We start from the raw sequence: 22,776 nt of genomic DNA on the forward strand, positions 1-22,776 counted from the left end.
ACTACAAGTAGACATAATTTGTAGTAAAACATAAAACCTTAACATCTGTGTTCTATCACTGGTTTCACTAATACTCCTCTCCCGCTCTCTGATCATAACTTACTAAACTTCTCTCTCTCCTCCTCTCTTCCTACCACGCTGCTTCAAGCACGCTCACATATACGCAGGAACTATCGCAACATAGGCATTAAATCGGTCTCTGATGCCCTGGCACCTCTCCTCACACAACCGTTCTCTGACCCTGACTCAGCAGCTGCACACTATCACTGCTCAAGCACACAAGTCATGGATGCAATCGCACCCCTCACCAATGTCCGCCCATACCGTGTCAGTCGCCAACCCTGGCTGACCAAAGATACTAAACAGCTAAAGGGGTGCTCTAGGGCCTAGGTTCTCAACATGTGGTACGCGTACCCCAGGGGGTGCTTCTGATGGTTCCAGGGGGTACTCGGCTTGATAAACTTTACCAATAATAACAAATTTAGAGTTTAAGAAAATGATAAATCTTATTTAAACAATACCAAATTAATATTTTTGCTAATTAAACGCAATAGTACATGCTTGGAAAGTGTTTAGAACCAATTTTCATGTACTATGATCAAATATATATTTGTCAAGGGGTACTTGTGATAATGTTTACAATTCCAGGGGGTACTTGGTGAGTACAGGGTTTTAAAAGGGGTACATACCAGTAAAATGTTGAGAAACACTGCTCTAGGGTAGCTGAACAGCGTTGGAGAAAAACCAATACTAATGAGGATTTCATTTCATACAAAAAAGCCTTGAACAAGTTTAGAATCGCTCTCTCTTCTGCAAAACAATCATATTTTTCCTCCCTCATATCCTACCACTCGCACAATCCAAAGCACCTGTTCAGCACTTTCAACTCCCTTCTCCGCCCACCCCCTCCTCCTCCTTCTTCATGCTTATCAGCTGAAGATTTTGCAACATACTTTACAGATAAAGTTGCCAAAATCCGTAGTGGTTTTTCCATGCAGACATCAAACTTCATCTCCACTGCTCTTGTTGACTGCTCTCTTTCCAGTTTCTCTCCACTCTCCGAACATTCTCTCTCCTCTCTTATCTCCAAATCCCAGCTAACCACCTGTTCTTTAGATCCTATCCCATCCCATCTCATTCCACAGCTATCCTCATCCCTCATCCCTGCCCTCACATCGCTGTTTAACCTATCCCTCTCCACTGGGATTTTTCCATCCTCACTCAAGAAGGCTGTTGTAACACCACTACTTAAAAAAACATCTCTAGACCCCACCGAACTTGCCAACTACCGCACAGTGTCACTTCTCCCATTTGCATCTAAATTACTTGAACGCCACATTCATGCTGAACTAAGTCAGTATTTATCTGCAAATTCCCTGCTTGATCAGTTTCAGTCTGGCTTTCGGGCAAACCACTCCACAGAAACAGCCCTCATCAAAGTGGCCAATGATCTCCTCACAGCTAAATCCAAAGGCTATTATTCCATACTTATCCTTCTAGATCTGTCATCAGCATTTGACACTGTCGACCACACTTTACTCCTACAGATCCTTTCATCTATAGGAATAAAAGGACCTCGCTCTCTCCTGAATATCTTCCTTCCTCTCTGGAAGGTCTTTCACTGTTTCTTATGCATATCAGGCCTCCTCTTCACATCCTCTGTCTGTAGGGGTACCTCAAGGCTCTGTTCTCGGTCCCCTCCTCTTTTCCATCTACATGCACAGTCTTAGTAACGTAATCAACTCATTTGGTTTTCAATACCACCTATATGCAGATGATACACAACTGTACCTCTCGGCCCAGGCCTTAACTCCCTCCTCACACGAGTTCCCGACTGTCTGTCCGCTATATCCTCTTTCATGTCCTCTCGCTTCTTAAAACTTAATATGAACAAAACAGAACTAATAGTCTTTCCACCATCTCTGTCCACCTCTTTGCCTGATATTACAATAAATGTTAATAACACGCCTATAACTTCAGTTCCCAAAGCACGGTGCTTAGGCGTAATATTTGATTCTTCTCTCTCATTTATTCCTCACATTAACTCCCTAACCAGCTCCTGTCACCTCCAACTCAAAAACATAGCACGGATCCGTCCTTTTCTCTCTCATGACACAACCAAAATGTTAGTACATGCGCTTATTATATCTCGTTTGGACTATTGCAATATACTGCTTGGTGGACTTCCAACTAACCGACTAGCACCGCTCCAATCTGTACTGAACTCTGCTGCTCGACTCATTCATCTCTCCTCTCGCTCTTCATCTGCTGATCCTCTCTGTCAAGCTCTTCACTGGCTACCAATCAACCAAAGGATCCAGTTCAAACTCTTAACCCTAACCTACAAAGCTCTCCACAACCTCTCTCCCCTGTACATCTCCTCACTAGTTTCCACATATAAACCCAACCGCAACCTCATATCTGCACACAAGCTTCTTTTATCCTCTTCTACAATTACCTCCTCACATTCACAGGTACAAGACTTCTCACATGCCTCACCCCTCCTCTGGAATGCCCTTCCACAGCACATCCGATACTCTGCCACCTTTGAAATCTTTAAACGCTCCCTCAAAACCCACCTTTTCCGACAAGCATATTCCCCAGCTTAGGCCATGCACCCTTCAACCTCGCATCTACATTTACTCCTCACTAAATAACCTAATCACGCACTGCCTGTACATATACTGTATACTTCCCCCACCTCTTGTTTCCATCCCACTCCTTTAGATTGTAAGCAGTGCTGCTTGTATACCACTTTTCACTATCTGGATCTAATTCGGATCCAGATACCCAGATATCCGATCCGGGTCGGATATCCAAGTTCAAAATTTTCCAATCGGATATCCGACCTCAGTATCCGGGGTATCCGGCCGGACTCAGATATCTGGATAGAAAAAATGAAAGTGCCCTTCAAATTGCTGTAAAAAGGGCTTTTAGGGTAAATGAGGCATGTATCATCATTATTTTGCAAAGGGGAACACTAATTGATGATGTGGGGACTTCAACCCCCCCCCCCCAAAAAAGTGGCAAGTGTCACGTGGCACTTGCACGCGCTAACGCAGCAAAGGGCGCGCATTAACGTGTGACAACCATCGTTAGTGCGCGCATGTAAATCTTTGCACGCGCAAAGCTTCCGCGCATTACATTGTGCTTTTGTGCATCATGCGCAAATCTTTTTGGAACGATAAGAAATGATTGTTTTAACTGAGGAGAATCTAAAACTGTGGAAGAGGCAATTAACTTACAGAATGTTTTTAGAGTGCAGAAGGAGTGTGCTGAAGAAACCTGCACAAACATGGCAGAACACACAACCTCTATACAGATAGTGTCCTAAGTACAAATCATGTGGCCACCCAGCAAAACCTTGAGGGAACCCCTTAATCACAACCATTTCCTTGTCTCCTCTTGGTGATCCGCACAGCCTGGGGTCCATCTTACATAGGTCATAAAACAAGTGTGGCCATCAGGATCTTCACACCCATAAAATGTGTAGCCACAAAAACACCTGAGAGGGAGAGACGGTTGGGAGTTGCGGCCCCCTCACACACCTCTGGGCCGTGTACATACCAAAGAGGCGTCATATCTTGCTAATAAGGTTATTTAACATTTTCTAAATGTCCTAAAACATTAAAGAGAACCCGCGGTGGGTTATACGAATCCTATTAGCACACAGAGGCTGGGTCTGCATATAATGCCCAGCCTCTGTTGCTATACTGTATCCCACAAGGCCGCAGGCTGTTTACATCCACACTGTCACTCTCCGCCGCTCCCCCGCCTGCTCTATATCGCCACTCCCCGCCTGCGTCCCTTCCCTCCAATCAGACGGAAGGGAAGGGACGCAGGCGGGGAGCGGCGATATAGAGCAGGCAGCGGAGACTGACAGTGTGGATGTAAACAGCCTGCTATTGACACGCGTGTCGCTAGCACAGCGGGTTGATTTATGGGGGCCAGTAGAGCTAGAGTGACCAGACGTCCCGGATTGCCACGGACACGTCCCGGATTCGGGGGGCGCTGTCCCAGGCTGCATGAGGTCCCGGGAAACGTCCCACTTTCAGCAGCGGGACGTCCCGGCCTCGGGACTCTGGCCACTCTATCCTTATGAACTGGCAGCGGCGTCTATAGACACCATGCCAGTTCATTGCTTGCAGCCCCGCTCCAGCCTCCTCTTCCGGTGTCTGTTCCGACACCGGCAGGCGAGCAGGGCTACGGCAAGATGGCTGCCGAAGCCCTGTACTGGAGACTATTTGTCTCCAGTACAGGGCTTCGGGCGCCATCTTGCCGTTGCCCTGCTCTGCCAGGCTGTCAGCGCGGGAGACTTCAGGAGGAAGGTGGTCCCGGGACGGAGCAGCGCGCCAGAGGCCGGAGACTTCTGCCAGGTGAGTAAATGCTTTCTTTTCCAGGTGAAATGTTTGCCCACATTGCGTTTCTTTTCCAGGTGAAATGTTTGCCCGCATTGCGTTTCTTTTCTGGTGAAATGTTTGCCCGCATTGCGTTTTTTTTTTCCAGGTGAAATGTTTGCCCGCATTGCTTTTTTTTTTCTGGTGAAATGGTTGCCCGCATTGCGTTTCTTTTCTGGTAAAATGTTTGCCCGCATTGCGTTTCTTTTCTGGTGAAATGTTTGACCGCATTGCGTTTCTTTTCTGGTGAAATGTTTGCCCGCATTGCGTTTCTTTTCTGGTGAAATGTTTGCCTGCATTGCGTTTCTTTTCTGGTGAAATGTTTGCCCGCATTGCGTTTCTTTTCTGGTGAAATGTTTGCCCGCATTGCGTTTCTTTTCTGGTGAAATGTTTGCCCGCAATGCGTTTCTTTTCTGGTGAAATGTTTGCCCGCATTGCGTTTCTTTTCTGGTGAAATGTTTGCCTGCATTGCATTTATTTTGTACTGACATGTTTGCCTGCATTGCATTTATTTTGTACTGACATGTTTGCCCGCATTGCATTTATTTTGTACTGACATGTTGCCCGCATTGCGTTTATTTTATGCTGACATGTTGCCCATTGCGTTTATTTTCTGGTGTCCGGGGTAACTGTTACTGCATTTATTATTTAATGGTCATAGGTGGCTATGTTTGCTGCTTTGTGGTTACGGTATACTATTAGCATCACACAGTTTCTGCACACCCATGATGCAAAGTCTCGTTTGTCCACATCATGGCGTAAACACTGCTTTCTTATGCCTCGCTGTTACATCATTACGTTAGCTCCGCCCATACAATGGCATGGCCACGCCCATTTTTCGCCGCTGCGCGCTAAGTGCGCCACCCCCCGCCCCCCCTCCCCGTCCCAGGTTAGACCCACAAAAATCTGGTCACTCTAGTAGAGCGCAGGCGGGGGCCTTGTGGGATACAGTATAGCAACAGAGGCTGGGCATTATATGCAGACCCAGCCTCTGTGTGCTAATAGGATTCTTAGAACCCACCTCGGGTTCTCTTTAAATAACCTTAGCAATAAGATGTAATTACCAGCCTCTGTGATACATTACCTGGTCCCAGCGATCCCGTCTCCTCTCCACTTCCTGTTTAGTTTGAAAGAATCCTGCAGCCAACCAATCACCATGCTGGGACTGAAGCTGTATGGTGATTGGCTCGCTGCCGGGCACATTCAAACTAACAAATGGTGAGGAAAAGCGATCATCCAGGAGCAGGTAATGTATCATTTAACCCCTGCCGCCTTTCACACTGAACCCTCCGCTCACAACCTAACAGCTTAATGCACGCTGCCTAACCCGGACTACACCCACCCCGCTGCCTAACACTAACCCTCCCGACTCTACACCCTTCCCGGAGCAGGAAAAATGGTGCATACCGCAATAGAAACTTTCTGGCGCACCATTGAAAAGCACGGTAAACGTAAGTTACTGTTTTGAAGTATAACAGTCTGGCGCAGTGATAAATAATTACTGGCAGTGCACCCTGCACCATAATTTCCCTCCTGCACTTGCCGTGCGCCAGAATGTTGCACTTCAAAACGGTAATTTACATTTACTGTGTTTTTTTGAATGGTGCGCCATTCTATTGCGGTATCCGCCATTTTTTCTTCTCCCTCTGGGCCCCCATACTGTTGCAGAGGCTGCTCCCCTGCAGTTGTGCCCGGACCAAGACCCAAGTGTGTGTGCTAACTACTGTGCCACCCTGTTTATCTTTTATTAACATTTTTTTCAAATGTCTGTGAACAAAGTGAAAGGAACAAGTAAAGTGTTCAACAACCTATTGTTTGAGGGTTCATTTAAGACTTCCTCTCAGCAAAAATGTCTGGTTGCTTCATTAACTAAAAAAAAACCTTGTATTTGTTGTGGTAGAACTGCTCTGCAAGCCAAAAAGCTTATTAGCATGTTTAGTTGAAGTAAGAGTGGCGCTTGTGAAAACCATGGCTAACTCATTTCACTATTTTCACTATACTTTGAAAGCTGTGAAAACACTCCTAGGTGGATATAGACTTGAAGCAAGGAGCTTGTGTGGAAATATTAAGCTGAGCAAATCACACTGGATGCAGTAATGATGCAGTAATGATGCAGTAATCGCAAACAACAGCTTCCTGTGTCAGCCACGCTTCAGTTTATTTTGAGAGCCTAGATGTGCGTGACACATGACTATTCTTCCCCAAATGCTGAAATAAAAAAAGAGCAGATGATTAAATAGATATTCAGATAGCACACTTGTGTCATGTGGAATGTGGCATGCAGCCTGTCAGTCTGTAAAAATGTAAATCTTTCACACAAACATTTATATGGCCACCTCACAAATATTCTGTGCAAAATATGAATTTCTTTATTAAGGCACTTTAATTATTTTTGATGGGTAAACAAATGTTGTCACATGCTGCTCAGTTTCGCATTTTGAACTAACACAAGCAGGTTAGTAGATAAAAAGCATCAGGCCTATCACAGAATCACAATACGCAGGCACAGACTGTACCATAGAATAAACAAAAGTCTCCTTCTCTAGGCCAAACTGCTGGTCTCCGGCCAGAAGATTAACGTCTTGAGACTTACTGGCAAACTGCTCATTGATTGTTTGCTGGCAAGCAACCCAGCCTGCTATAGAAAATCTGTAACAAGAACAAATAAGAGTGACACATGCAAGAAATGAAAGACATAATAAACTGAACGCCATAAAGTAAAGGCATTATGAATAGCATATATTTACTTTTTCCTGAAAAGCTCCATATATTATACAGATGAAGCTACTGAGTAAATCCTTCTTTAAAGACTCATTCTATGTTGGCCTTGTCTCTACTAAGCATCAAACATTAATACAAAATAAATACTGTGCATAAAATAAAATAGATATTTCTTTATATAAGGCAAACTACACTGAGCATTGCTTTTAAGTACGAGGGCTTTTTGATCTCTTTTAGTCCTCTATACTTTCCTAGTTGTTCTGAGTCATCCCGAGCTGCTTAGGTATTCTGTTGTACTGGTCCAAGCCCTCTCACCATATCAATCCCTTCCATGCAGGGATGAGTACCCACAGTCTGATACAGGCTTTCTTCATGTCTGGTTGATGTGCCTCTGTAAAACGTATAAGTCATAGGCTTGCTATATAGACCCCAGGGGTTCTGGATGTAAGCCTGGTTTCAGGGGTATAAAGAGATCATTTGCATATTTAGTAGTGATGCATTGTGGGAGACCACAGTCGCTCACTTAGAGCTGAATTATCACAAATACCTTCTGTTTTAAGAAGGCAAACTACACTGCATTTCTTTATAGCCTGAAAACCTAGTGGAAGCTCTATGATCATCTAAATGTACTTGAACTTGGTCATTACCAAATTACATAACATTACCTTATACAAATGAACCCCAAATAATACAGATACTTTCAGAATCTAGATATACATATTCTAATGGTCTGAGTTTTAGATTTTGGGGTTCTGCTAAGATGTAAGCCATAATCATCCAAATGAGAACAAATAAAGACTTGAAATATCACTCCTTGCATGTTTTTCATATATTCGTTTCAACTTATAACTTGAATGAATTACTAAAAAAAAGTGAAAAAGACAAAAGAAATACAGAGAGCCCAATATAGTGTAGTATGCAAAACAAAGGGTTGGAAATGAAAAGTATATAATGTATATACTCACAAACGTGGCTTACCTCCTAGGTAACCATTGTATAGGCAGGTGAGGAGATTAGACCTGTCTTCACTTAGGATTAAAAGTCGCTCTCTGTACATAAGGAAATAAAAGGCAACACCCCTCCACCAGAGGTGGATATTGATAATGTAAGAGTGAACAGAGGCGCCAGCAGGATAAAAGGTTCTAAAAGGCTTAAAATCCCTCAGGAGGTGGTGGTGGACTCGCCTTCCCGAAGCAGACAAGATACCATCAGTTTTATGACAACAGGTTTATTAATATACTCCAAAACAAACAGTGCAACGCGTTTCACGGGTATGTTCCTGCTTCCTCAGGCAATAAACAGATAGGAGTACACAGTATAGTCTCAAGGTCACGAATAGCGCCTCTTTGAGGGATTTTAAGCCTTTTATAACCTTTTATCCTGCTGGCGCCTCTGTTCACTCTTACATTACTAAAAAAAAGTGAACTTTTGCACAATATTGTATTTTTTTACTTTCACCTGTAAGGAATAGTCATCCTGGATGTTTATGACCATCACAGGTTTGGGTCACCATTTCCTTATTAGCACAATTTATTTTTTGTCTGTCTAGACCACCTTTTATGACACTTATAGATGGACCCTGGTGCTGACATCACACTGTGGGAGGGGTTTTGCCACAATATCCGCTATACAGACCCCGATAATCTGTTTGAGAAAAGGTAAAGATTTCTCTTGGGAAAGGGAGTATCAGCTACTGACTAGAATGAAGTTCAATCCTTGGTTAAAGTTCCTCTTTAATGTGTGCTGGATTCACACTATGCAGGGTTGAAAAAGAATCCTATAAAAAAAAATAGTTTTCTGTTTAAACAGATCAGTTTCTTGCGTTGTGGATCAGTTCTTCATCTGTTTTTGTTCCGTTGTATTCACTACCCACTCTCCACATTCCCCTGCGATCCATTTTGGTCATTGCATTCTGGAAACACCGGAATACCAATCCCAAGACCCCAGCAGAATCATCTCAGGCTCTTATGGGTTTGCAGTAAAGAAATGGGAATCGTCCCTCCCCACGAGGATTTTCATTAGTCCACTACTAAGTAAACCAATGAGAATACTCCCTGGGGAGGGACAACTTCCCTTTGGTCTAGTGCAACCAATGGGAGGCTGAGATGCTTCTGGTGAGGCTTTTGGGATCAGTATAACAGTGTTTTCAGCGTGCAGGGACACGAATGGAAAGGGCAGATGAGTACCTTGCAAAAAAATAAAAAAAAAGTGCAACAAGCAGCCTAGGGAGAACAGACACCGTCCATTCCCATAGGCTAGCATTGATTCCATTGGCCTCTGTCACCATCCATCACGTCTGGTGGATCCAAAAAAATCCCAAACTTCTGTTCCACTTGCCGGAATGCACTGAACGGATCTGTTACAAATGCACTGATGATAACTGATCCTATTGCTAAACAGGATCCGTTTACATCTATTCAGATCCGGTTTGTTGCATTCCACTAAGCAGAGTGATTTTTATTCCAGTGTGAAAAGGAGCCTAAAAGATTTACGGGTCATAATTAATATAAACCATGGCTTGGGGGTAGTATAAGTAGATCTCTGTCTATTGACCTGGACACACCGCACTTTGTACTCTGTCTAAATGGCCTCTGAGTGTTCAATGATTACTTTGCAGACTGAATACTTAAAGTGGTATAAAACCCAGCATCTCTTCTTTGCTCTAAAAGATTATTTACATTACATATAATATACTACCACAATGATTTTTTTTAGCAGAACAGCATTCAAAGGATTAAAACACAGAACTTACTTTTTCAATGGAAAGCTCCCTGCAGAGAGACCCTCATCCAAACTGGTGATAAAATTCGTCACAAGCACATCTTGTTTACTTAAAGGGGAACTGAAGAGAGCGGTATTTGGAGGCTGTCATGTTTATTTGCTTTTAAACAATACCAGTTGCCTGGCAGCCCTGCTGATCCTCTGCCTCTAATACTATTAGCCATAGCCCCTGAACAAGCATTCAGCAGGTCAGGTGTTTCAGTGGTTCAGACTTTAAAGTCAGATCTGACAAGACTAGCTGCATGCTTGTTTCTGGTTTTATTCAGATACTACTGCAGAGAAATAGACCAGCAGGGCTGCCAGGCAACTGGTATTGATTAAAAGGAAATAAACATGACAGCCTCCATATAGCTCTCTCTTCAGTTCCCCTTTAATTGTAGCAGAGAGGAATGTAAACATTCCCTGACTGTGCAGAAACTTCTACTAATGTGTCCAGAACTGATACACTGCTCAGAAATCATTACTGGGTACATGACAATATAAATACACCAGTAATGAATAAATTGCAATGGCTGCTTTCAAAGCAAATAAAACTGTACTTTGGGAACTTGTCATTTCTAAATGAATAATAATACTTATGCACAAAACAAATATGATAACTGTATGGGATATAAAAAGTAGAAAAACACATTTTTATTAAATATTATGCCAGAGTTCAATACCGCCTTTAATATTTTAGAGGAGATCATTTTAACTGTTTACAATATTTAAAAAGAATAACCTTGTATTCTTTATTGACTGTCTAGGTCACAAGTTCAAGTCACATTTGAACTGTCTTTGATGCCATGTAACCCAATTTAAAGGCTGATTCAAAAAGTTAATTCTTCTTTTCTTGGGTATTATACATTTATTTAGAACAATTCTCTTCATTGGTGAGGAATGAGCCTGATGTCAAGACGAGGCCTGTTAAAAAGTGAAGCAAGTAACTATCTAGGTTGTTGTGCAGTGCTGCTGTTACCCATGGGCTCTAAAGGTGCGTACACACCATTGATTAATGTCACCCATCGGGGATTGGGCTGCACAGACACAAGTCAGCTATGTAGCTGACAAATTACTGTGCTGCTAAGCAGGAGGATGGAGGAACGACGGGGCAGGGTGTGCGTGACGTCACGCCATCCAGAGGCTTCCAACTATTAAGGCAAGTATCTTGCAAGAAAAACACAAAGAAGGACACTGAGAGCCCAGTATAGTGTAGTATGCACTGGTAAATGAAGGTGTGTGGAAAGAGTATGTGCAGTATACTCACAAGTCAGGGTTACTGCATAGGCAACCACTGTAAAGGCAGGTGAGGAGATAAGACCTGCCCCCACTCAGGATTAAAAAGTCGCTCTCTGTAGATCAAGGAAAACAGGGGTAACACTGTGTCAGGGGCGCTTGGCATAGTACCACCAGACCTGTTTTGTATATGCTCCATCTTATTGCCTGAGAAAGCGGATCACTCCCGCGAAACACATTCCATTTTAGTGGAGTATGGAAATAAATTGTTTTGCTGGTAATTGATCAGCATTTTCTTGTGGGAGGGGTTTCACCACAGGAGGAAAGTTCACCACTACCTCCTCATTTTTAAACATTTTAGATCTTTTTATCCTTCTGGCGCCTCTGTATTCACACTAAGGCAAATATCTGTTCTTCAAACTTTTTTTTATATTACAGGTCTACTTTAAGGACAAAGAGGACCATTCCCAATTTCTGATGTTCAGGAGGAAACGGGTGTAAGTTAAGATGGTTAAGAAGGGAGGAGCTAATCTATGGACTCCAGATAATATAAGTATCCATGTACAGCACTTTTTACCATTAATTTTATGATCTGGGTTTTTATTGGCTTGGGTGGCTGGTAGTATTAGGGTTAAGGGCTCTGCCTCTTCCATAAGGCTACTTGCGTTCAAAACTTCCTATTCAGTAAGCCAGCACCTATTAATTAAGGAGTTCTTGGGCAAGACTCCCTAATACTTGTACTGCCTACTGAGTGCGTTCTAGTGGCTACCTCACCAGCACTTTGAGTCTGGCAGGAGAAAAGCACCATACAAATATTGGTATTATTTTTAATTATTATTGACCTCAAGACTATAAAGAATAGATTATTCAAGCTTTTAAATCAGGCCCACTGACTTTGTCTGGCTTAGTTGGGTTGTAAAGTGAACTTCTAAGTATATGATTTTGCAAGGTTCGTGTCTAGTACCATTAATGAAACTTACAATCACTTAACAATAACTTAAGGTATTATTCTACTTAGAATACTCTCAGGACTTTTGTACAGAATTGTCATGTAGGAGAATATGGTCACTCTTGTACAAGCTACCATTCACAGATACTCCAGGGTGCATGGCAAATCACATTGTGTAGATTTGCATGGAATCATTCAGGCCTTTTGGAGAAGATATCATCCCGACTGGATGGCAACAACATAGGTACGTGGAACTCTTGATATTTTTTTGATTCCAGGGTTTGCACTCTGACACAAAGAGAACAGTGATGGTGCCACTGCACACGACTGAACACTATGTAAACACTGTTAAAAGCTGATATCTCTGTCCTAGAACCTGGTGGTAACGCTGCATTAACAGTTCACACAAATAATGCTAATGCCTCTAAAGATTCCTTGCCTTCCTGATGTTACTATTCAGTCATGCCAAATCCCACTCCTGGCCTTTCAGGGAAATAGCGTTGTGACATTAAAGGACTGCTATTGCCAAAACAATGCAAAATGTTAAATACATATTTATAAGAAGTACATTTCTCCAAGAGTAAAATGCACCATAAATTACATTTCTCCTATGTCGCTGTCACCTACAATAGGTAGCAAAAATCTGACAGGTTTTGGACGAGTCCATCTCCTCAACGGGATTCTCAGAGTTTTCTTTATTTTCAACAGCACTTGCTGAATGGCAGTTGCTCAGTCCCACTCCCAAAGTGATCAGGGAGTCTGGCTGGCATCTTTATGTAGATCCTTTCCATAGAGTGGCTTTCTAAAGAATAAAGGAAATATTGAGAATCCCTGTGAGGAGATGGACTAGTCCAAAATCTGTCACATGTTTATTATCTACTGTGAGCAGCAGCAACATTGGAGAAAAGTAAGTTATGGTGCATTTTACTCTGGGAGAAATGAAATTTGTATAATATGTGTTTTATATTTCAGACATTTTTCGCAATAGTGGTCCTTTAAGCAGCATTCCTAAACAGGAACCAACAACACAGCGGTACAGATTATCTTACAAGAAATGCAAGTAGCACAGTGCCATCTGCAGGCCAGATGTAAAAACACCGCAAAACGCAGTGCACATATTTGTGGCAGTGTTAAAGCTAACAAACTGTACTAATGCAACAGTGAATAGAAAAACCTCTTACATTTCCACAGTTACACAATGGATAATGACAGTTACACAGAGCCCCTTGGGTGTGCAAAAAGAAAAAAAAAGCCAACTCAGCTTATAGAGTCTCTAGCAAACTTCATCAGGTGCTGCCATAACGGTTTGCTACACAGGTCAATATCAGCCAGATCAGCTGACTAAACTCACACGTTTATGAGCCCTTTCATTTTTGTAATTTGAATGTTCCTAAGTAAATGGGCTGTCATATTTAAATGGAATTGTGCAGGACCCAGTTTAATCTTGTCTATCAGCATATCTAACATGGTATGCATAGCTGTATGTTAGATAGATCCTAAGAGAGCTGCTTTTGCATGCTTTCTCCACCCTGGAGAAATACAGGTCTACACATGCAAGTGAAGGCTGTATGGAAAGGTCAATCACACCCTGCCTGAATGTAGAAATGAGGAATGCAAAGATGCAGTGACACCTACAAGCTCTTGATTGCTATCCGCTCTGCTATTAAGTGCAACCTTTATCATTTACAAATTCTTGTGATTTCTCCATAACATGTGACGCAATGTTTTCACTGAAAAGATAGCTCTTATGCAGAAGAAGATATGCAGATAAAATCTCCTCAGAGAAACAAGCTAATTCATAAACATTTTTTGACTCTGGCCAGTGTATCTTCACAGTGACACATCTGTGGAACAGAGGAACAGAGCGTACCACATACTACAAGACTAATAATTATAGCTAAATAAAAAGTTACACAATGTAGGAACCATGATTCATTTCATCAATAAACAAGCAATAGAAAATTGTGTGAACTTATAGGCTGATGAAAATTGAATAAAAATTCATATAATAGCGCTCAGAGATCATTAATAAACCACAATTGATAGATTAATAGGTAGAGGTAAAAATAGTGCTGTAAATAAATTATTAAAGAGCTGAGCATTGAGCAAACACCAGTTCATACGGTGGAGCGCTCCCTGCTTTCTGTGAAAAGCCAAACATAAAATGTAAACAAATGGGTACAGAGCTCAAACAATTCAGTCTCTTCTGTTGTCAGTTTTTCAACTTCACCGGATCAGCTGGCCAGAATGGGCCGTTTTTTTATATTGACTTTTAAATAAATGTGGGAATTATCCCGTGCACACTTATGCTATGTAAAGCGTTTTTTTGGAGGTGACTACCAATCGGATTACAAGTGCCCAGCAGAGGTTGCCGTGGTGGCTGAGGGGTGGCCTATACCCCTATCGTGCTGACGGGCCCATTTTGGCCAGCTGATCCGGTGAGTACTTACATATTGGGGGGTTTGTGTGGCACACACTCCCTCCTGTGATCAAAGTGCAAGTTGAGAAACTGACAACAGGAGAGACTGAATCGTTTGAGCGCTGTAGCCATTTGTTTACATTTGATAAAAATTGAAGCTTGAAAATAGCAATAAAACTTCATGTCGGGACACAACAAAGTGCAGAGCCAGTTGTCAACAAAACATTATAGTGGAGAGGCATTTTATAAAAACAAAAACCGCTTCCGCCGGCACAACAGCTCTTCAAACAACTTGTTTGATTGTCAACTGTAAGTATCTGACATTTATACAGTGTTGGGTAGATATCAACATTTTCCATGAGATGGTTTCAGAAATTATATTTACTTACCTTTTTATGTGTCGCTCAGTTTTTATGATTATTGTTTTATTCTCTACACAGCTGCAACATATGAAGGTTTGAATTACCCAGCAGCATAAACACTTTTTCGGACCAATAAGGTCCCTGCCACATCCTCCCAAACCTCAGCTTGGTAAGGACCTGAATCAAAACCTAGTTCAGGCAGTTTTCATGGAACATTATTTTTAAGCAAATTTATTGAAATGAAAGCAAAATTTCAAAAATAGGTACATTTATTTCCAGAAAATAATTTTGTGAATTAAGGCAAATTGTAATTGTCATTGTCAGGGAAGAGTGTGTGAATGTTATTGTAAATGTTGCCATAAAAAACAACCTGATTCCCACAGTGCACCAGGTTGCTACCTTGTTAGGTTGGAGAATGTTGAGTGCGGTATTATTTATGTATTCTGGGTGGGTAACTTATAGCAGGTATTGATGGCAAAAGGAGTTATTGTGGTGTTTGTCCTGCAGCCAACTTCACACATCCCCAGTGTATTAACAAATCTACTGCAGCCTTGTTCCTGGTGTGTGTATGTGTGTGTGTACACTACAGCGTGAGGAAGTGCTTTGCAGAATCACATTCACATTCAAATATGGTATCAATGGTTCATATTACCACCTCCATGTAGTATGAGAGCTTACCAACACAATCTGTTGGCCCTAATGCTACATGGAAGAGATTTGATTGGCCAATTATTGATCAATAAAAATGGGACATGTGTATGCACCCTTAGAGGACCCTGGGTGAGGGGAAGGAATACTTACATAACTTAAAGCATGTGTCCATTGAGCAGATGTTAGGAAAAGCTCCTCCGCTTCAAAGTATATAATACTGCATTAAGAAAAGAATGGAGATAGGAGCCGCAGCATCAGCCCCATTTCTAGGGGCGTGCCATCGCCCTGAACACTGAGGGAGGGGGGGGGGGGTGCCGCTGGAGGGGAGCCCAACTTCTCTCCCCCTTCCTCTCCCCTTGGCTCCTCTCCGTGCTCCCCCTCTATGCAGACTTAGCGCAGGGAAGCCTGTATTAGTAACTCACCTCCCTGCTCGTTCCGATCACCGCCGCTCACTTGCTGCTGATCTCTGTCTGCATAGCCGCTGATACCCGCTCTACTTCCTGCTGATCACAGCGCCCTGCTCTGTTTTATTTATGGGAGCTTGCGCTATCGCGAGATCATGCCCAGTGCGTGATGGAGGAACGAGGAAGCCACTCTGTGGCCGCCATCCTGCATTAGGTTACAGAGTGGTTAATTTAGGTTTGTGGATTTCTACAGGAAGAAAAAAATAAGTATTTCAACCATGGATCTACTTGTAATCAGTAACTATTGAGACTAGATAAAGTACACACCACACTCCCTCCAAACTGACATTTGTGAGAGTGTGTGAAACTTAAGGCATTGTCCACAGCAGACAATACGTTTAGGTTGCTTTCTTAAGAAAATAAGGAAAGAGAACCAAGTTACCATATCATGAAAGCAGTTTGCAATCTGTCAGCCTATCAGAACATCGATCTTTTCATCACTCACAGAGGAGGGACTTTCATGTTAATTCTCAGAGAAAAGGAAATACCATGAAATCCTGCAAGCTGCAGCATTTAGATGTGAAACCAGATGTTTGCAGTGCTGAAGGCATGGCTCTTTTACCTCATGCTAAATGTATGTAGAAAAGGCAGAAACGAGTTGGAGAACTATGAAGCAGTCACCAACCTTATGAGTTGATTTTTAACCACGGGAAAAAGAAAGTAAAACATGAAAAGGTAAACATTGAGAATACCACTCCCTTTCCATTGTAAGCATCTGAGGGCTGAGAGCGTTCCCTTCAGCACATTTTTGGCACCGCACTCCGAGTTGTGCAACACACTGTGTAAAAAAAAGACTGAAAACATAAATAAAACACATGGAGACAGTACAGCTGAATCCCATTTCTTCTGAGCTGGATTTAAACACAGGGATCTGAAGACCACGGCTGGGTTTGTAGATAAAAGGGAACATTTATTTCTTAGTATATAAATGTTTCCATACCAAAATAAGTTACACCAATGTTGTGTTTGGGCAGAGGGTGATTTTGTTGCTTGGTGTCTGGTGCCGCAATCGCTTGAGTAGTTCCAGTCTGATGATCCCTAGCTGTGAATTTACATATTACAAATAATGTGATACAGAGCAGGGACAAGGTCCTCCAGCACCCAAGGCTGAGACACCAAAGTGCACCCCTCCATCCCTCCCACCCCAGCTGTCACACACTGATTGCTATTAAACTAAGTGTTCGCCACTGTTCGGGTTCTGCAGAACATCACCCTGTTCGGGTGATGTTCGAGTTCGGCCGAACACCTGATGGTGTTCGGCCAAACCGTTCGGTCATATGGCCGAACTAAGAGCGCATGGCCGAACGTTCAGCAAAGCGCTGTGATTGGCCGAACGGGTCACGTGGTTCGGACCCGAACGCACTCTGATTGGCCGAACTGTCACGTGGTTCGGGTAAATAAATACCCGAACCACGTCATATCTCCGCCATTTGTCTGTGGGTTTAGCTTTGGGTAGGCAGGCAGGGTAGTTCACGCTCCAGCCACACTAGCCAGGGTCCCCCCAGTCATTGTGTCGCTGCTGGGAATAGTAGTACACCGCTCGTTCAGCCACACTATATGGCATTCTGTTTACTGCCACTCTGTGTACCTCGCTCAGCCACACTATATAGCATTCTGTTTACTGCCACTCTGTGTCTGCTGGGAATAGTAGTACACCGCTCACCCGCCACTGTATAGCATTGTGCTCTGTGTCGCTGCTGGGAATAGTGGTACACCGCTCACCCGCCACTGTATAGCATTGTGCTCTGTGTCGCTGCTGGGAGTAGTGGTACACCGCTCAGCCACACTATATAGCATTCTGTTTACTGTTCTGTGTCTGCTGGGAATAGTAGTACACCGCTCGCTCAGCCACACTATATAGCATTCTGTTTACTGCCACTCTGTGTACCTCGCTCAGCCACACTATATAGCATTCTGTTTACTGCCACTCTGTGTCTGCTGGGAATAGTAGTACACCGCTCACCCGCCACTGTATAGCATTGTGCTCTGTGTCGCTGCTGGGAATAGTGGTACACCGCTCACCCGCCACTGTATAGCATTGTGCTCTGTGTCGCTGCTGGGAGTAGTGGTACACCGCTCAGCCACACTATATAGCATTCTGTTTACTGTTCTGTGTCTGCTGGGAATAGTAGTACACCGCTCGCTCAGCCACACTATATAGCATTCTGTTTACTGCCACTCTGTGTACCTCGCTCAGCCACACTATATAGCATTCTGTTTACTGCCACTCTGTGTCTGCTGGGAATAGTAGTACACCGCTCACCCGCCACTGTATAGCATTGTGCTCTGTGTCGCTGCTGGGAATAGTGGTACACCGCTCACCCGCCACTGTATAGCATTGTGCTCTGTGTCGCTGCTGGGAATAGTGGTACACCGCTCAGCCACACTATATAGCATTCTGTTTACTGTTCTGTGTCTGCTGGGAATAGTAGTACACCGCTCGCTCAGCCACACTATATAGCATTCTGTTTACTGCCACTCTGTGTACCTCGCTCAGCCACACTATATAGCATTCTGTTTACTGCCACTCTGTGTCTGCTGGGAATAGTAGTACACCGCTCACCCGCCACTGTATAGCATTGTGCTCTGTGTCGCTGCTGGGAATAGTGGTACACCGCTCACCCGCCACTGTATAGCATTGTGCTCTGTGTCGCTGCTGGGAATAGTGGTACACCGCTCAGCCACACTATATAGCATTCTGTTTACTGTTCTGTGTCTGCTGGGAATAGTAGTACACCGCTCGCTCAGCCACACTATATAGCATTCTGTTTACTGCCACTCTGTGTACCTCGCTCAGCCACACTATATAGCATTCTGTTTACTGCCACTCTGTGTCTGCTGGGAATAGTAGTACACCGCTCACCCGCCACTGTATAGCATTGTGCTTTGTGTCGCTGCTGGGAATAGTGGTACACCGCTCACCCACCACTGTATAGCATTTCTGTACTGCCACTGTACTGCTGCCAGTTAGCGTGTACTTTAAGGATAAGTGAAATGAGGAAGAAATCCGGTGAAAGAGGGAGGGGCAAGGGAAGAGGTGTTTCCCCTGACGGTTCACGTACAGGCCACAGGGGAGCACCCAAGAAAACCCACTCAATACCGCCCATGTTGTCCAGGACAACAACCCTCACAAATCCAAAAGAACAGGACCAGATAATTACTTGGATGACCTCTCAAGCGTCCAGCAGTGGGTTAAGCAGCACCAGCACATCACGCACGAGGTCCGAGTCCTCAGCCAGTTACAAGGAGCCAGTGGGCACAAAGCTGACACAACCGGCAGCGACACCACGCACACAACTGCCAGATAACCAGTCCGATGAATTACCTCAGGACACAATGGGGTATTCGCAGGAGCTATTCCCAGCCCAACAAACTTCCACCTTTCAAAGGTCAATGGAGGAACAGCCAGAAATGTTGTGCCCGGATTCACAACCATTAACTGTGGGAAATGCACCGCGCACTGAAATACAAGGCGAGTCCGAGGAGGACTCGGAAACCCAAATCCCAGAGCAAGTTGGGCAGGAGGGGTTGCAATTGCAGGAGGTCGGCCGACAAGATCTGGAAGACGACGTTGGAGTGAGCTGCGCAGAGGTTGTTCTGGGGAGCTCTACTCCACGGCGGCGGCCCCCCACGATGACATATGACGAGTTTCAGGAGATGGAAGAGGAGGGTATGGACAATGTGGACAGAGACCCAGATTTTGTTTGTGAACGAGAACATCGCCGTCGTAGCAGCAGCACAGATGAGTCTGTTGAAGAACCCACTGCTGCACGAGTTCGCCTTGTGCCACAAGGTAGGCGGCACGCAATTTCAGGCACCACAAGCGTGGAAGTTCAAGTGAGAGGCAAAAGAGGCGCAAACAGAAATCGCCAGCAAGGCAGGTGCTCCAAAGTCTGGGCTTTCTTTGAAGACTGCACTGAGGATGGTACTATGGCGATTTGCAAGGTGTGCAAGACCCGCCTGAGCAGGGGGAAAAGTATTAACAACCTCTCCACCACCAGCATGAGCCGCCACATGCTAGCCAAACATCCCACTCTGTGGGCAAACGCGGCAGGACAGGGTACCAGCAACACTGCCTCCCTTGGGGTCACCAGACTCACCACCAGACCCGCCTCAGCAGCAGCAGTAGCCCAGCCATTGCGTGGTTCACAACATTCACAAACATCAGACGACGCTGACGCTGTCACTTTCCGGAGTAGTGCTCTTGAGGTCTCCCAGTGTTCGTCAAACACAACAACCAACAGCCCTTCAGTGTGCAGCCCTACGATTCAGTTGTCTGTCTCGGAGATGTTTGATCGCAAGAGGAAATTGCCAGCAAATGACCCCCGGGCCGTGGCAGTAACAGCCAGCATAGCCAAGCTTCTGGCCTGCGAAATGCTGCCATATCGAGTGGTGGAGACAAACAGCTTCAAGGGCATGATGTCAGTAGCCATCCCACGTTACGTGGTTCCCAGCCGCTACCACTTTGCGCGCTCTGCAGTGCCTGAGTTGCATGAGCACGTGGTCAGCAAAATAACCCGAAGCTTGAAGAATGCCGTTGCCTGCAAGGTTCACCTCACCACTGACACCTGGACGAGTGCGTTCGGCCAGGGTCGATACATCTCCCTTACCGCGCACTGGGTGAACCTTGTGGAGCCTGGCAGCGATTCCTCACCTGCTACGGCGCGGGTGTTGCCCACGCTGCAAACAGCTGCACCGCCGTCCCTCCCACTGGATAACAACAGCAGCACCTACCTCTCTGACTCCTTCTCCTCCAACGCATCTCAAAGCTGTACCTCATCCGGAAACGGTAACCCAGCAGCAGTAGGATCGTGGAAGCAGTGCAGCACAGCTGTTGGCATGCGTCAGCAAGCGTTGCTGAAGCTGATCTGCCTTGGGGATAAGCAGCACACAGGGGAGGAAATTTGGAGCGGAATAAAGGAACAGACGGATTTGTGGCTGGCACCGCTGGTCCTGAAACCGGGCATGGTTGTGTGTGATAATGGGAGTAATCTCATTCGCGCTTTAAGGTTGGCTAAGCTGACACACATCCCTTGCCTGGCGCACGTGATGAACCTAGTAGTTCAGCGGTTCCTGAGGACATACCCAGGCGTGGCCGATCTTCTGTTGAAGGTGCATCGAGTGGCCAAACATTGCAGAAATTCCAGTACTGCTTCGGGGGCACTCGCCAAGATGCAGGAGCGCTTCAATCTCCCCCACCATCGCTTGCTGTGTGATGTCCCTACGCGCTGGAATTCTACGCTGCACATGCTAGCCCGCTTTTGCGAGCAGAAGAGTGCAGTGGTCCAGTACATGACGGCGCAGTACCGAGGCGCATCCGGACAGCTGCCAAGCTTCTGTGGATCCGATTGGGCCAACATGTTGGACCTCTGCCAAGTCCTCCAAAATTTTGAGCAATCCACGTTGCTTGTGAGCAGTGACAACTCTTCAGTCAGCATTACCATACCACTGCTGTGTTTACTAAAAAAGGGTCAATGTTGAAAATCAAGGAAACAGCTGTCATGATGCAACTGGGGGAATCTGAAGGAGAAAACGATCAGCGTGATGGTACCAACATCAGGCCATCCGCCTCAGGGAACGCTGGCCCCAGCAGCTATGACGAAGAAGAGGAGGAGGAACAGCTGGAGTTGGAGCAGGAATTTCCTGCCACCACTGACGAGGGCCAGAGCGGTGCACGTTGGACTTCCACAATTCAGCACGAATGGTCAGCAGAAGCAGACCAGGAAGAAGGTGACGACTATGATGCATCACAACAACTATCACAACGCTCACAAGAGGATGATGAGGATTCTGGCAGGACTCTGGCACACATGGCTCAATTCATGCTAGACTGCATTGAACGCGACCCACGCATTGTGCGCATTCTGGACAACACCAATTACTGGGTTTATACCCTTCTGGATCCACGGTACAAACACAATGTTCCAAAACTGCTTGAAGAAAGAGTCAGACAGGTCAAAATGGAAGAATACCAGCAGGCCCTTGTGGAGACTTTAGAGAGGAGATTGACATCCTCCCCCTCCTCTAGCCAGTTGTACGCCGACAGACTGACTTCCGCAAACCCAGGACGACCAGGAGGGCAGCAAACAACACAAGCCGCAGCTAGTGCCCAAAAGGGAATGGTATCGGCAGTGTCCTTGGAGTGGGAAAATTTTATGACACCCATGCAGCAGCAGCCCACAGAACAGCAAGCGTGCAGATCCACCTCCAACACCGATCGCCTGGAGAAGATGGTCAAGGACTACATGTCAGATGGCGTAGCTGTGTTGAACAATCCATCTGCACCCTTCAACTATTGGGTATCGAAGCTAGACACCTGGCACGAACTGGCAATGTACGCAATAGAGGTGCTGGCTTGCCCGGCAGCCAGCGTTATGTCGGAACGCTGTTTCAGTGCTGCCGGAGGCATCGTCACAGATCGGCGTATCCGCCTCTCCACAGAAAATGCAGACCGTCTGACTCAAATTAAAATGAATCAATCCTGGATTGGAAATGACTACGCAACACTCCTGGACCCCAACCAAGTAACATGAACAATGACCATCTGTGATGGGTTAGCGTTTCCGGTCCCTGTTTATTGAACCTCTCATCTTTATTACATTTACGACTGCATGGCGGCAAAAAGCATTGCTATATCCGCATGCTATTTGTCCTCATGCAAGGCCTGGGATGCTGTGTCTCAAAAAGCGTGGCCTTCTCCTCCTGCGCCTCCTCCTGTTCCATCACGTGTGCTGCTGCTGCTGCTGCTGGATTAGCGTTTCCGGTCCCTGTTTATTGAACCTCTCATCGTTATTACATTTATGACTGCATGGCGGCA

This window comes from Hyperolius riggenbachi, chromosome 2 (assembly GCF_040937935.1).
Source record: "Hyperolius riggenbachi isolate aHypRig1 chromosome 2, aHypRig1.pri, whole genome shotgun sequence".
Classification (NCBI taxonomy): domain Eukaryota; kingdom Metazoa; phylum Chordata; class Amphibia; order Anura; family Hyperoliidae; genus Hyperolius; species Hyperolius riggenbachi.